This window comes from Arvicola amphibius, chromosome 13, assembly GCF_903992535.2.
Source record: "Arvicola amphibius chromosome 13, mArvAmp1.2, whole genome shotgun sequence".
In the NCBI taxonomy this organism is placed as follows: domain Eukaryota; kingdom Metazoa; phylum Chordata; class Mammalia; order Rodentia; family Cricetidae; genus Arvicola; species Arvicola amphibius.
The window spans coordinates 15,790,767-15,805,618 of NC_052059.1; the positions used below are offsets into that span (position 1 = coordinate 15,790,767).

The 14,852-nt window shown below is 39.9% G+C and overlaps 1 long non-coding RNA gene across 1 annotated transcript in view; it reads left to right on the plus strand.

Moving 5' to 3' along the window:
- The first annotated feature begins 3,171 nt into the window (after nt 1-3,171).
- Nucleotides 3,172-14,852, plus strand: part of LOC119800232 — a 33,924-nt gene continuing 22,243 nt past the window's right edge. Inside the window, exon 1 of the long non-coding RNA XR_005282996.1 lies at nt 3,172-3,237. This is a non-coding gene — a long non-coding RNA (uncharacterized LOC119800232). The remainder of the gene's footprint in view (nt 3,238-14,852) is intronic.

Consider the following 14,852-nt stretch of genomic DNA (forward strand, 5'->3'; position numbering starts at 1 on the left):
TGGCTGTCAACTGATATTTGCTAAAATGGTTTTACAATAGAAAATATTGCATTAGGACTAAGCCAAGTGTTAATTTACATAGCTTCCTGTGTTCACAGTTTTATACAAAGGTTATTTCAAAACTGCCAAGTAGCAGAGGGGTTTAGGCTCTTTCCATCAAGTATTAATAAAGCATCCTGTAATACAGATCCCCTCTACCTGCCCATTGGGGAGTTGTTTGGATGAGATCCATTTATTTCACTTAAAGTTTGTTACATACTTCCATCCCTGTGCTAAATCCCAAGGCACTGCCACAGCCCAGAAAGCCTAGTGTTCATTTGTTTAGAGACCCAAGAAAGATTACTCTTTGCAGGAAGTGTCAGGATGTGTCAAAAGTGGGGTCCCTCTTTTATTTTTACTCAGTAACCCCAGGTATGAAGACAATCTGATATTTCTAATGAAAGTGACTTTTATAAACAAGTCATCTCCCATGGCTTGCTTGACAAAATACCAAGGCCAATACTAGGGAAAATTGAGCAGCTGAGAATGCTTCCATTTAGCCATTAGCCAACATGGATTTCTGCACATTGCCATCTTGGGATGCCCCCACACCCATTGTCTCTGCATCATTCTATCTGCGTCTTCTCGGAGCCATCTTTCTGTTCTACTTTTTCTCAGCATCTGCCATCTTGATAGGGATGAAGGAGATCACGCTGCTCTAACTTTTCCAGCAGCTTGGCAGTGCACCAAGCATATTTGCCTTATCTTCACTCCTTAGAATAATCCATGGGTGGCTGCCATATTCATCACTATTCTTTCAAATAAAATAATTAAGGTTTTATGAGTTTAAAAAGGTCAACTAGAGCTGAAGCTATTGGTTAATATATTTATGACCTTGGTTTTATTCTTTAGTGTAAACAGAGAGGGGGAGGGATGGAGAGAGGGAGGGAGGGAGGGAGGGAGGGAGGGAGGGAGAGAGAGAGAGAGAGAGAGAGAGAGAGAGAGAGAGAGAGAGAGAGAGAGAGGGAGAGAGACAGACAGACAGACAGACAGACAAGGGTCTCTAATGAAAGAGGTAATTCCTATAGAGTTACCACAATAGCTCTGGCATAGTCTCACTTGGTTTGAATCCACCAGTCTTTTGTTATGAGCTCAGGTATATGTCCCTTCCTTATCAACCTGTGTGAGTTAATGGTAACTTCACCTGACAAGCTGTCTGATGGGACTTTGTCTAGAAATAGAAAGCACAGTGAATTTGGGGACATTTGTGCCCAGAAAATTGAATTGATAAGAGAGAAGATGGATTAACTTGAGGCCATATGTTGTGTAGAAACTGAGCCACAAGGAGTCATGCTCTATGCTCTGGCCAGCAGTCATAGCCTTCTATTTATTTTCTAGGATCAAACACGTAGATGCAAGTCAGGTAGTGTTAGATGCTCCAGACTAGTTCATCCTCTAGCTGAGACTCACTGAAGTGCTAGACACAAGTATCATGAAGACCAGCAATATGGCTCAGTGGATAAAGGCACTTGCTGACAAGCCTGATAACCTTAGTTCTATTCCTGGACTCTGTATGGTGGAAGAATAGAATGTACTCCTCTAAAACGTTTTTTGAATGCCATGTACACTATGGTATGTGTGCACCAACCCCAATAAACAAATAAAAAATTAAATAAATACAGATAAAAGTATTGCAAAATGAGCATGTCCATAAAGCCCTGACCTACAGAATTTGAGAGCAGAATGCAGTGGTGTTGCTTGGAGTCTCTGATTTTGGGGTTAGTTGGCTATGTATCAAAAGTAAGTGGACTAGCCCATAGGAATAGAAGTTGAAGATGAGCTGGACCCTGTGACCCCTGAGTTCTTGTGATTAATTATTCCATTCTGAGGTGAGCTAGCCCCAGTAACCTGCTGTATGTTTCTGTCTAGGTTCGTACATTGCAGAAGCTCCCTGCATTTTTTTTCTTTCTTTCTTCCTCCCTCCCTCCCTCCCTCCTTCCCTCCCTCCCTTCCTCCCTCCCTCCCTTCCTCCCTCCCTCCCTCTCTTTCTTTCTTTTTTTCTTTCCTTCCTTCCTACTTTCCTAAACAAACAATAAGAAACAAACCCCCAAAAACCTGCAAATAAGCAATATATAACAAAAGCGCTAGTAACACACAAACACACACACACACACACACACACACACACACACACACACACACACTTTATAAAAATGTAAAATTGGAAACTATATCATACAAACAAAAGATTAGCAATCTTAAAAACATGTCCAAGCAAAACATTATGAGACAAAAAAAAAAACCCATCAAAACTCCAAAGATACTGTTGAGCTGATTTTGTATTGGCCATCAACCAATCAATCAGCATCGATCAGAAGTTTCTAATTGTGAAACTTTTGCTAGTGTGTTAGTGAGACCTCAGTCACATCAGGAGTCTCATATCATGTTTACACTTGAAAAATATCATCCCTGGCCACAGAATATTAAATTTAGTTTATTTTAATGATTAGAAAATAGGTTTCTCAACTTTTTATCAGAATGCAACATACATACTGAAAACTGTGTGTTATAAGTAATCATTATATATCATTAATATATCATTATAAAATGAATTCTCTCATATATTCAATACTCAGGCTCTTCCACAGTATTTCTTTAAATGTGTCCTAATCCTTGCTTCTTTCTCTATCGTATGCATGTTTGCATGTCTGTGCATAGGCAAAATATAAGCCAAGGGCAGCCTCATCTCAGGTGCAGCTGTCACATAACTGTCCACCTTTTTGCTTGTTTGTTTTGAGATAGAGCTCTCACTGGTCCTGAATCTGACAAGCCATGCAGGGTAGGCTGTTTGGTCAGACAGTCCCAGGAACCTGACTATCTCTACCTACCCTGCCTTGGGTTATAAGCATGTACTATGTGTTCCTTTTTCCCCGTGCATGGGTTTTGGGGGTAAAACTTAGATTTTCATGCTTGCAAGACCAGCATTTTTATGCCTGACCTGGTTCTCAACCCATTCATTGTCCTTTCCCAACTTTTCTCCCAGCTCTACAAGGCTTTGTGCTGTGGGCTAATGCTCTTGTACCCTGTAATGATTTGTAACTTGTACTGGTTTAATAAAATGCTGATTCACCAGTAGCCAGGCAGGAAGTGTAGGTGGGGAAACCAGACTAGGAGAATTCTGGGAAGAGGAAAGGCGAAGTCTACAATCACTACCCAGATGCAAGAGGAAGCAAGATGAAAATGCTGAACTGAGAAAAGGTACCAAGTCATGTAGATAAACATAGATAAGAATTATGGGTTAATTTCAGTCATAAGAGCTAGTTAATAATAAGCCTGAACTAATAGGGCAAACAGTTTATAATTAACAAGCCTCTGTATGTTTCTTTGGGACTGAATGGCTGTGGAACCAGGTGGGACAGAAACTTCTGTCTACAGCTTTGTAAATTGCTAGAGTTTGATTAGTATTATTCTTCTGGTTTATGGTAAAAGAAAGGTGTTAGGGAATTAAAAATTTCATTTTTAACTTTTTTGCAGAAGTTTCAAATTAGTGAACATAATTGATTCTTGCTTTTCTTTTTCTTTCCTTTTGTCTTTAACGTTTTGTGTATATTACACTGGGGAAAGTGTAGCAGAGAGTTAAAACAGAGCAGGCTGTTGGAATTCCTTGTCTGATTCAGTTTTGCCGCAAGACAGTTTGCTCCTCCTTAATCTTCTTGGTTTTGTTTCAGAGCATCATGAGAGACTGTGTGTCGGGGGCAGAGAGGTGGCTCAGCAGGTGCAAGTCTTCTGTGTAAGCATGACAGCATGAGTTTGATCCTTGATCGCGTGGTGGGAGGAGAGATCTAGCTTCCAAATGCTGTCCTCTGACTTCCACATGTGTGATGAGTCACACACACCCTCTCTCCCAAGTAACAATGAAATAAGTAGCCTAGAGTTGCATGTTTGTTTGAACTCCTTGTGTCCAGCCACTCAGCAGCCGTTCCTCACCTTTTGTGAAAGGGTAGGGGCTTGGTCACCTGGCTATCACAATTGCTGGTTTCAGCTATTGGTCTTATCACAGGCACCAGATTAATGACTGTGACTTAGAAGTGTATGCCAAATAGTCCCCTTCCTCCTCAAGTTGATTTTGGCCATGCTGTTTATCACAATAATAGAAAGCTAATGAGAACATTGAGGGAAACATAACTTTACCTCCCTAAGGTAGTCTAACAGTGGAAATGTAATGGGTAGTTTCTCCAAGAGAAATACAATGTAGTTCATACATGTAAACTCTGACTATCACTTTGAAAGAAAATAAAAAGAAATGAGATTAATTTAAAATCTATTTTACTTAATCCAGTACAAATATTTCATTTAATTCAACATTCTGCAGTTTTAGTGTCTAAACAATATGAAAATGATTACCATGACTTACCATTCTTCCTTTGTACTGGTTTTGAAATTCATGTGCATTGTACACACATCAGCACATCTCAAGTTAAGTTTTCATGAGAAACTTGTGATCTGTATTTAGAAAAGCAAAACAGTTTAATTGAAAAGTTTAAAGTTTGGAGCCGGGCAGTGGTGGCACATGCATTTAATCCCAACACGCAGGAGACAGAGGCAGGCAGATCTCTGTTAGTTTGAGGCCAGCCTGGTCTACAAGATCTAGTTCCAGGACAGGCTCCAAAACTACAGAGAAACCCTGTCTCAAAAATCAAACGAACAAACAAAAAAGTAAAAGATCTGAATGACAACAACACTTTAAATCTTTGAAGAAAGAAACTGAAGAAGACACCAGAAAATAGAAAGATCTCCCATGCTCTTGGGTATGTAGGATTAACATAGTAAAAAGGACAATCTTAATAAAAGCAATCTATAGATTCAATGCAATGCTCATCAAAATCCCAGCAAAATTCTTCACATATTTCAAAACAACAATACTCAACTTCATATAGAAAAGCAAAAAACCCAGGATAGCCAAAACAATCCTGTACAATGAAGAAACTTCTGGAGGCATCACAATCCCTGACTTCAAACTCTGCTACAGAGCTACAGTACTGAAAACAGTCTGGTATTGGCACAAAAACAGACAGGAGGACCAATGAAACAGAAGTGAAGACTGGATATCAAACCACATACCTATGAACAGCTGACTTTTGACAAAGAAGCAAAAAATATAAAATAGAAAAAAAAGCATATTCAACAAATGGTGTTGGAATAACTGGATATCAACATGTAGAAGAATGAAAACAGATCCATATCTATCGTCATGTACAAAACCCAAGTCCAAATGGATCAAAGACCTCAACATAAAATGAAATACACTGAATCTCATAGAAGAGAAAGTGGAAAGTACACTTGAATGTACTGGTACAGGAGACTGACAACTTTCTAAATAGAACACAAGTATCACAGACAGTGAGAGCAACAATTAATAAATGGGACCTCCTGAAACTGAGATGCTTTTGTAAAGCAAAGGACACGGTCAACAAGACAAAACGGTAGCCTGCAGAATGGGAAAAGATCTTCACCAATCCCACATCAGACAGAGGACTGATCTACAAAATAAACAAAGAACTCAAGAAATTGGTCAGCAAAAAACAAATAATCCAAAAAAAATGGGGTATAGGTTTAAACAGAGAACTCTCAACAGATGAATATAAGATAGCTGAAAGAGTCAAGTTCCTGTTTCTAGCATGAATCCATTCGTTAATGACCACTGCTATGGGTCTTGGATACATGACAATACACCAAAGCGTGGCAAGTCAGAGATTCATCTTAGAGTCTTACAGCGTGCATTTGGCTCTACAGGCATGCCTTTTGTATTTCCAAGTGCTCAGACCTATTGGTTATTGCTCAGTCCTGTCACGTCCTCATCCGCCATCTCTCACCTCAAACAGTGTTCCTGAGTCATTTAGAGCACGTGCCCTGATTTTATATCTTAGAACTAAAAGGACTTTGATTGATTTTTTTCAGAGCACAAGTAAGAGTCTGCTTCCAAAACAGTGTCTGATGAGGAGGAGATATTGCCTTTAAATTACAATCTTTTGGGTAATTTATTTAAAATTTTGAATGGTTCTAGGGCTAAATGTTAACAATGGCATCAAATTTCCTGTGGTATCAGAAGACAGCATTGTAACAGGTGTATTCAGAAGGCTTCATTCTGCTCCATGGTGAATACTGACTTCCTAGGCCATATTGCCAGGCAACATGGATGGAAGAAAATTATAGTAGAAACATTTGTAGAATTAAAGCTTTATTTATTAAAGACAATTTATGTAGTTCTTGTGCTAAAAGCAGAGACAGCCTTGTCACAAACACCACCTCCTCACAGAGCTGAGTGTTAGGATTGATACTGAATTTCCCATGTGGAGTCTGACTTTGAGACACAGGCCTCAGACTCACTCCGGAACCAAGGCTGGCCTTGAACTTGTGATCACGCTGTCTGAGCTTACAAAGTGCTGCATTTGTAAGTGTGTGGTTTCCATGCCTGGCCCGTTTTAATAAATACCCCCCCCCCATTTTTTTCCTGTCATGAGGAAAAGCTTCCATCCGTGTTAAAATAAAGCAAAAGGCATGAAGCCAATGAGGGCACCTGTGCTATAAAAACAGAAATCAAGAACTTGTGTGGCTTCTGCCTGGAGAGGCTACTTGTGAGAATGACTCTCGGAGTCTTTCCAAATAAGAAGGCTGTCCTCCCAAATCTCGACATACAGTTGGGGAATCAAAGTCGATACTCTGAGAAACCCTTGTGATCTGAATACCACCGTTTTCAGGTAATAAATAATTCCTTATTTAGATCAGAAATATAATACAACACAAAGGTTGGAACCACTGAGCTCTATAATCGGGCACAAAGGAAACCTCCTCCTTCAAATTGTTGCTCCCTCTCTTTTAGACGGAGCTTGAAAGATCTTGTTTGTAAAAAGCTGTTGAGAGGTTACAAGGCTATTTCAGCTACAAAGCTCCTTAGGGTTTTCAAAGTCTCAGCTGTTCCCCGAAGGCGCCCTTTCCCTGGGCAGTGTTCAAAGCCACCAGAGAAGATTCTTCAATATTTTCTTTTTCTACAGTCAAACAAGCACCATTGTTTAGAAGACATAGATTAGACGAGTGTCTTTGAAACACGTTTTGAATGGACTATGAAGTCAAATGTCTTTATACAAACACATGCAAGCTATTTATGTGGAGGAAGGATTTTAAAATGTTATCTATCAAGATGGACGGGATGTGACTGAAGGGCAGGTGTGTTCAAAGCAAACACCGCTTCCTCACAGAGCTGAGCGTAAGGCTTGATCTTGCGTTTTTCGTGTGTAGTTTGGTTTTGAGACACAGACGAACCCTGTCTTTTTGAAGTGGAGCTCTTCATGGTAGTGATTCGCTGTGACAGCTCTGAGCACTGTGGACAGAGAAACCATTTAGAGACAGGTCAGAGTAGCCAGGCCCAAGTATATACTACTATCAATTGTCTGGCTTGTGAATCTCCATTGAATCCATACTGTATACAGGACAGTGCTGGGTTCTGAGGACCTGTCTTTAATTCAAAGATTAATTATACACTTTCCAAGAACTGATAAAAGAAAGATGTATCCCGTTGGTATAATCGAGGTAAACAGACCTATTGGGGTTTGAACCCTTGACTATATGTAACACCTTTTCTGTGGATTAAAATAGCTCAGAAGAACCTCTGTTCCACCTTTTAGTGATGCCAGATACACTGTGGATGCTAAAGGTTAAAGGAATCTATGCATGTGAAAAATTTAGGGGAGTTTCTATCAACACCATTAACATCTATAAACAGTTGAGGTTATTTGACAGTTTAAAAAATGGGACATAGTTTTAAAATGTCTTTCTAACAGCCTCATCCTAAAAAATTCTCACTTCACATGTTTACATTATGGGCAATATGTATAGTCACATATATAGGCACATAGGTATATACACACAGACACACAGACACCCACACAGACAGACACAGACAACTCCCCCAAACATCCCCCCATACACACTCCTCACAGACAGACAGATATACAGACACACAGACACATAAACACAGATGCAGACAACCCCCTCACAGACACAGACACACACACACATATATGCACACAAACACGTGCGCATGCACACACATGTACACACATACACACTCAGACACACACACGCCTTGCTCTCCATACTTGCTGGGAAGATCAGAGATGATTTCCAGGTGTGTTGAGCCCGACACCCTTTGTTTCCCCTGTCATTTTCTGATGAGGAGCCTGAAGACTGACCTACATAAAAGCCATTATTTATTCTCAGACAGAACTAACACAGAGCTTAGGTCTCCCGACTGCCAGCTAAAGTTTTCTTTTCTATAACACCTCATTCAGATATAATATCCCATGAAAGATAAAAATCAAAAACAAATAAAAGCAGGAATAGATAAGATTTTTGGATAAATTTACAATAAAAGTTATAATTCCACATAGACTTCTTACCTTCTAAAATCTTAAAGAGTAGTAAAGTATTTCAGCCTGCACAGCCTGACAACCAGCCAATCTGAATGAACGTTTGTGGAGCTAGGTGTGGAAAGTAGGCAACCCACTCATCTCCAAGTACTCATAGCCCTCATCTCCTGCCTTTCTTTGCTTTAGAGTACTTTATTGGAGTTCCAGATGGCTTCGAGGGACCTTAATTGAACTTTTAGTCATTCAGAGAAAGGCTCTAAAATTTTGTTTCTCCTAAGTACCCCATTTCCATGTCACAGAGCTGTCGGTCATTGCCCCATACCCAGAGAATCTGTTATGAATCTTATGATAAACTGCTCATCACTCTGAAACACACCCCCGCTGCTGCACACACATGCACACACACACCATGCACACAAGAGGGGGGGAGAGAGAGAGAGAGAGAGAGAGAGAGAGAGAGAGAGAGAGAGAGAGAGAGAGAGAGCCCTATCCTGAGGACTTTCCTAAACACTATATTTTATCTGTCCAGTTAAAATCCATCTTTCCTAGTCTTGTGGTGTTGGCAAATTTACTTGGATTCAAATCTTGAACTACTTTGTTGCCTACTTGAAAAACCACCCCACTGCAACTCTTCAAACTGTGTAAGCACCTTCTATAATCCCCATAAGTCTATCACGCCAAACCTTAGCCTCTATGATTAGCATTGCTTGCATGTTACTCTCATTCTGTGTTTATAATTTGACAAGAAATGATGTGGGAGTCCCCTCTGTGTGCTATGATACCATTAATGAAAAAAGAAACTGCTTTGTACCTATAGCAAGGCAGAACTTAGGTAGGCAGGAAAAGCTAGTTTGAGTGCTGGAGGAAGAAAGGTGGAGTCAGAGATGCTATGAAGCTGCCACCAGAATCAGACATACCGAAACTTTGCCGGTAAGCCACTGCCACTTGGTGATACACAGATTACTAGAAATGGGATAAATTAAGATGTAAGAATTAGCCAATAAAAAGGTAGAGCTAATGGGCCAAGCAGTGATTTAAATAATACAGTTTTTGTGTGATTATCTTCCTGGCAGGGTGGCCAGGAAGAACAAGCAACCTCTCCCCCAATAATGAAATACCTTGAAAAATAACGTTTCTGAGCTGAACATCCATCGTTAGTAAACTGATCAAAGATTACGTTGTTATAACTTTCTTTCATGGACGTCCACTAATGCATACTTATGAATAAATGAACTGCAATTAGCTTTTACCACACAGGTCAATATCCCAAACCTTATTCTGAGCTGAAGAAACCAGGCTTAAAATAACTTTTCTCCCCCCGGCCCCTTTTATATAAACTTTAAGAGCCTATTGTATGTGTGTCTGTGGCAATCCCAGTGACCCAGTTCTTGCAGCTGTCCCTCAGGCTGTATGAGCAAGTGTTGATGTGGGAGAAGGGTTCATAGCCATTTCCATCCTTTGAAGAAGCTGAGTGAGAAAAAGGAGAAGAGGTGGAGCTTATCCACCAAAAGTGAGAGAATACAGTTGCTGTAAACTCTAGTCTTCCAGGAAAAACAGCTACCCCTCTTCACTGGAGGCAGAAAACTATCCGATGATATCTATTGACTTTTGATTTTCCCACAGAGAAAGAGGGAGTGGGAAGGTGCACTAGCCACTCACTTGAGAGTGTATCTGCTCCTAGGAGCCATTTGAATGTAATTATGCCTTATTTTCTTACTTCACTTAATCTCTGAAGGTCCTAGAGTATGTATGTTTGGAAAGGTTAACAGAAGGGCAGAAATCAGTCTATGAGGCTATGGGGGAGCCATCATCTTTGCTGGGTCAAATGCTGCTGCTTTGGGGTCCTCCACATTCCTGTTTATAGCTCCCCATACATGCCCTGTAGGTAAGACCCTTAAATACATTGGATCTGTAGTATGCACTTGGCCACTCAGATCCTAGTTTGATTTGGTGCTGGTGCCTTATAAGGAGAGGTAAGCATTGTTAAAATATGCCTGGCAAAGGAATGCTCACATCCTCAATCCCCCCACCCCGGCTCCCAGGACTAATCCCCTGTTTCTTTTTGTGTCCTGTATATGTAAAAATATTGATGCTTCTGCCTAGTGGTTGTGGCACACACCTTTAATCCCAGTACTTGGGAAGCAGAGGCAGGTGAATCTATGTGAGTTTAAGGCTAACCTGGTCTACAGAGTGACTTTCAGGTCAGCCAAGGCTACACAGAGAAACCTTATCTTAAATAAATAAATAAATAAATAAATACCTGGATCAATAAATCAATGCATACGGATGCTTTTTGTTGGTGCAGGGTGAACCATTTTCTGCCTGGTAGCTGCCAGCACCACAAAGAATTATACGAGTAATAAAAGATATCTAAGCTCCCGAGAGTCCTCTAGAGTATTCTTCCGTGTCTCCACAGAGTACTCAGAAATTTTTGACGTATTGGGTTTTCAGAACACCAAGAAAGTAATCCATGGAACTAGCCATGGGGAAACTGGTTGCCTTTTCAAGAAGCAGGAGGAAGGGCTAGGGTGTGGCTGGAGGGGATTCTGGGGCAGCCATCTTCCAGCTGTTATGAAATGTCTCGCAAAATCTAAATACTAATACTGAGTGCCGTGAAAGCTACTCAGAATAGCAACATTTAAGTTTTCCATGTGATGAAACACCTTCGCTTATTTTTATAGATAGCCTTGGTTTATTTTTCAATTTAGTAGTGCATTAAGCCATACCAGAGAATTTTGAAATATGTTGGATGTAGGAATCTCCAACATCAATCAACCAAATAGGCTAAATTTTATTGAGTTACAACTATTTCTGTGGAATCTTCCAAAAATATCTCCCACTTAAAAATTATATGCATTTTATTTTCAATATGCCATGACTGCAGTTTCCTTTCCCTCTGTTCCTCCCAGCCCACCTCCCACTTCACCTCTCCCCCAAATCCACTCCTCCTTCATTTCCTTTCAGAAAAGAGCAGGCCCCCCCAAAGATATCCATTAACACAACCTAACAGGAAACAATAGGACTAGCACAAAGCCTCAGGTCAAGGCTGGGCGAGGAAATCCTCTAGGAGGAAAAGGGTCCCAAGAGTATATAGAAGAATCAGAAACACCCTCACTCCCACAACACAAAGCTAACAACCATAGCATATATGCAGAGGACCTGGTGCAGAGCCAAGCAGGCTCCATGATTTCCACTTCAGTCTCTGTGAGCCCCTAGGAGCCCTGGCTTTGGGTATAGTGATAAGCATAACTGCCTTCCTAGACTTCTTTGTTTCTAAATCTAAAAAACCAAACCAAAACAAACAAGCAAAAAGCTTCTCAAGGACAAAGACAGAGGTGTAGTTGCAAAATGTGTGTGTGGAAAGCAACTTTCATAATTTTTGCCCCTTCTTCAGCTTGTTTTTTTTTTTTTTTTTTTTTTTTTTTTTTTTTTTTTTTTTTTTTTTTTTTTTTTTTTGCTATATGCTAGAAAACCCATAAAGACTGAGACCAACTGTGTCAGCTGTTGGTCCCCACCAAGTGAGGAAGGTGATGGAGATCACGATAGTGCAGATTCTCTGGCACCAACAACTTCAGCCTTTGATGAATTAGTTTAGAGAATTCTGAACTGTGAAACAGAGTGTCATATTAACCTAGGATCAGCTACAAATATGTGACATGCTTATCGAGAGCATATTTATCGGACATCAGTTTTTGCTGCTTTAAATATAGCAAATGCTCGTGGTAAAATTATTTTTAGGATACAGAAAGGTGTAAAATAAAAATGACTGGTAGTTCCACTGAGGGAGCAGCTCAATAGTTTGTGGTATTTTCTTTACTTTTATATGTAAAAGGGGTATGTGTGTTCTCCAGTGCAATGAAAGTCAAGAGCCTGTCTTCAGCTTTAGATCTGGCTTATTTTTCTCAGACTGGAGAGTGACAGAGAATCACGTGACATCCATTAGGATGAAAGTGCCTAGACATCCGTGGTTTTGACTCAGACTTTGACTCCTTGAGTTTAAATGAGTCTTCCTTGTGTGCCTCATCTCAAGCCTCAAGACTCCTTCAGATCACCTGCATTTCGCGATAGCACTTTCTTTATTTCTCCTCCCACCATGCAGTAATCCTACACCTGCCTCCTAAACCTCACAGATCAGTTCCTTGTTTCATTAAACAAACTCCTCAAAACCTACTTTGATCTAAATGCTTTCCTAAATCCTTGAAGTGATTGTAAATTTTGCTGAAGATTTTAAAACTTGCCTCATCATTACATAAAATCAGTCTCCCTTCTGGTATTCATAGTGTAAACATTCACTGGCTTTTTTCATGTTCATTTTCATTTGTGTGTTTTTAAGTGTTTGGTTTTTCTGCATTGGCAAAGATTGGTCTCTATATCATAAAATCATAAATTGCGGGAGATTTGATCTCCAATTAAACTACTAATCTGAAATGGTGGTGGTGTGTAAATATATATTTGTAAATGCCCAGAACTTCTTTTTAATTTCATTCAACACTTTCCCTCAAATATTATGCTTGGACTCAAAAGCATTCTGAGGCTTCTCTTTTCCACACCTAAGGTGTAGAAAACTGAATCTAGTGCAAGGCATAAAACTGGGAGCTTTATTTGACATACAAAAAGAAAAAGTTCACTTGATCTTTCAGAAATTTGAGACTATTGACTGTTCCATCCTAGTATGATGGAACTAAATAATGGCGCAGACCCTGTAGCAAAATCACTGTTGCTAAGTATTGGTTGAAATTGTGGAATGGATTTATTGAATATCCCTCAATGGAAACATTAAAATATGCTAAACTTGGGCTTGTAAGACATACTCTAAGATGTAGTGGCTGCCCTCAAGCAGTTTACAAGGTGTAAGCTTTATCTGGAAGAACGATATGTATGTCGTTTACAAGTGAAAGACATCCCTAGGGAGCAATGATTGGCTTCCCATTAAATACAAAAAGTCAAAAGTAAAGTCAGTTTTTTTTAAAAAAAAGATATGCAAAAAAATAATGAAGAAAGTTAATTTCACTAGCAGAGAAACTAAAAGCAAAACAAAATATCTCTCTCCCTCCTTCCTTTCATTTCTTCCTTCTTATTTTCTTTCTGCTTTAACCTAGCCCTTTCCTTAGTGATGCTAAACTGTAAAAATATTGAAGGTAGCCAGTACTGTCAAGAGTGTGGGGCAACAAACACTCAGAATATCATGGGTGTCAGGCTTTGAAACATTTCAGGAAAGTAAATTAGAAACTTCATTAATAATGTGAAAATGTTCAAAGTAATCATTGCCTCTGTCCTACTCCTAGAGTTTGAAGAAATAGGACAAGAACAAAAGGACATATAGATGTTCATTTTATGCAATACCATTATGACATTCTAGCAAATGGTAGCATGTTATATGTGTACCAATTGGTAAATAACTCAACACATTGTGACAGGACTTCAGAGCGGAATTTTATGTCAGTATTAGACATAAAAGTAATTTTGTGTTAAAAAGGTAAAGAATTAGATGCATAACTGTTGGGACTAATGAGTCCTGGCCTTCAGCTGCTCTTTCCTGCTAGAACCTTCTAATTGAAGTTACTAGAAGCTGTGCTTAGTTTAGAGGATCAGAGGATGGGATTTTCACCTGTTGACCATTGACTGCAGTGTATGTAAGCCTACATGGTGCTAATAAAGAGGGGCTTTGGTATCAGTGTTTAAAGGTCTGCCTGTCAGTCTGTCTCTGCGTGTGTATTCTCAACCTCCAGCCCCTTTCCCGAAGCTCACTAACTGGGTTCTAGCGCACAGAGCGCAGACACGGGCGCGGTGCGCAGCACATAACAAATAGAAACATGCTCATCAGGTGAGGGTACAGTGAGGAAAGTTGGAGGGAGATTGCTAGAGACCCCCAAATAACTTGCTAACTGCTCATCCAAAGAGCAGTCATTGAAATTTTTAATGTGTGCCATGCTGTGCTAGACCCCAGAAAAACACAAATGTGTTAGATGGAGTTGCTGACCTCCAAACAGAAGAATGGCAGTTGTGTTTGGATGGAGGCAAACACAAAGAAAGCATAGGAACAAGACAGAAGAGTATATAGTTGCATGCCAAATTATATGGTATGTGTTCCAGGCACGAAGGAGGTTGGGAGCTGATCCTGAAGAGTGGAGGTAGGGGGCAGGGCAGCTTGTGGACAGAAAGAATTTGAGTTGTGTCCTTTGAGAATTCTCAGTTCTTGTTTTCTCTTTCATTCTCCTCCCTAGGCCTTCACTGATGTGTATCTGTGTTACTTGCTCTCAGTCATTTTTCTTTTTGCTAGTTCGTGTTTGCTTAATATTTTGTATTCTGAATAAATTAATTCTCAAGAGTGTTTCTGAGCAAGATCCCCACGTTAGCATCAGATGGATTTTAGTTAGCTACTAAAACTCAGTCTGTTTCTATTTTTAAGAACATGGTAAAGATAGCTAGTCTCAATAAACTTAATCC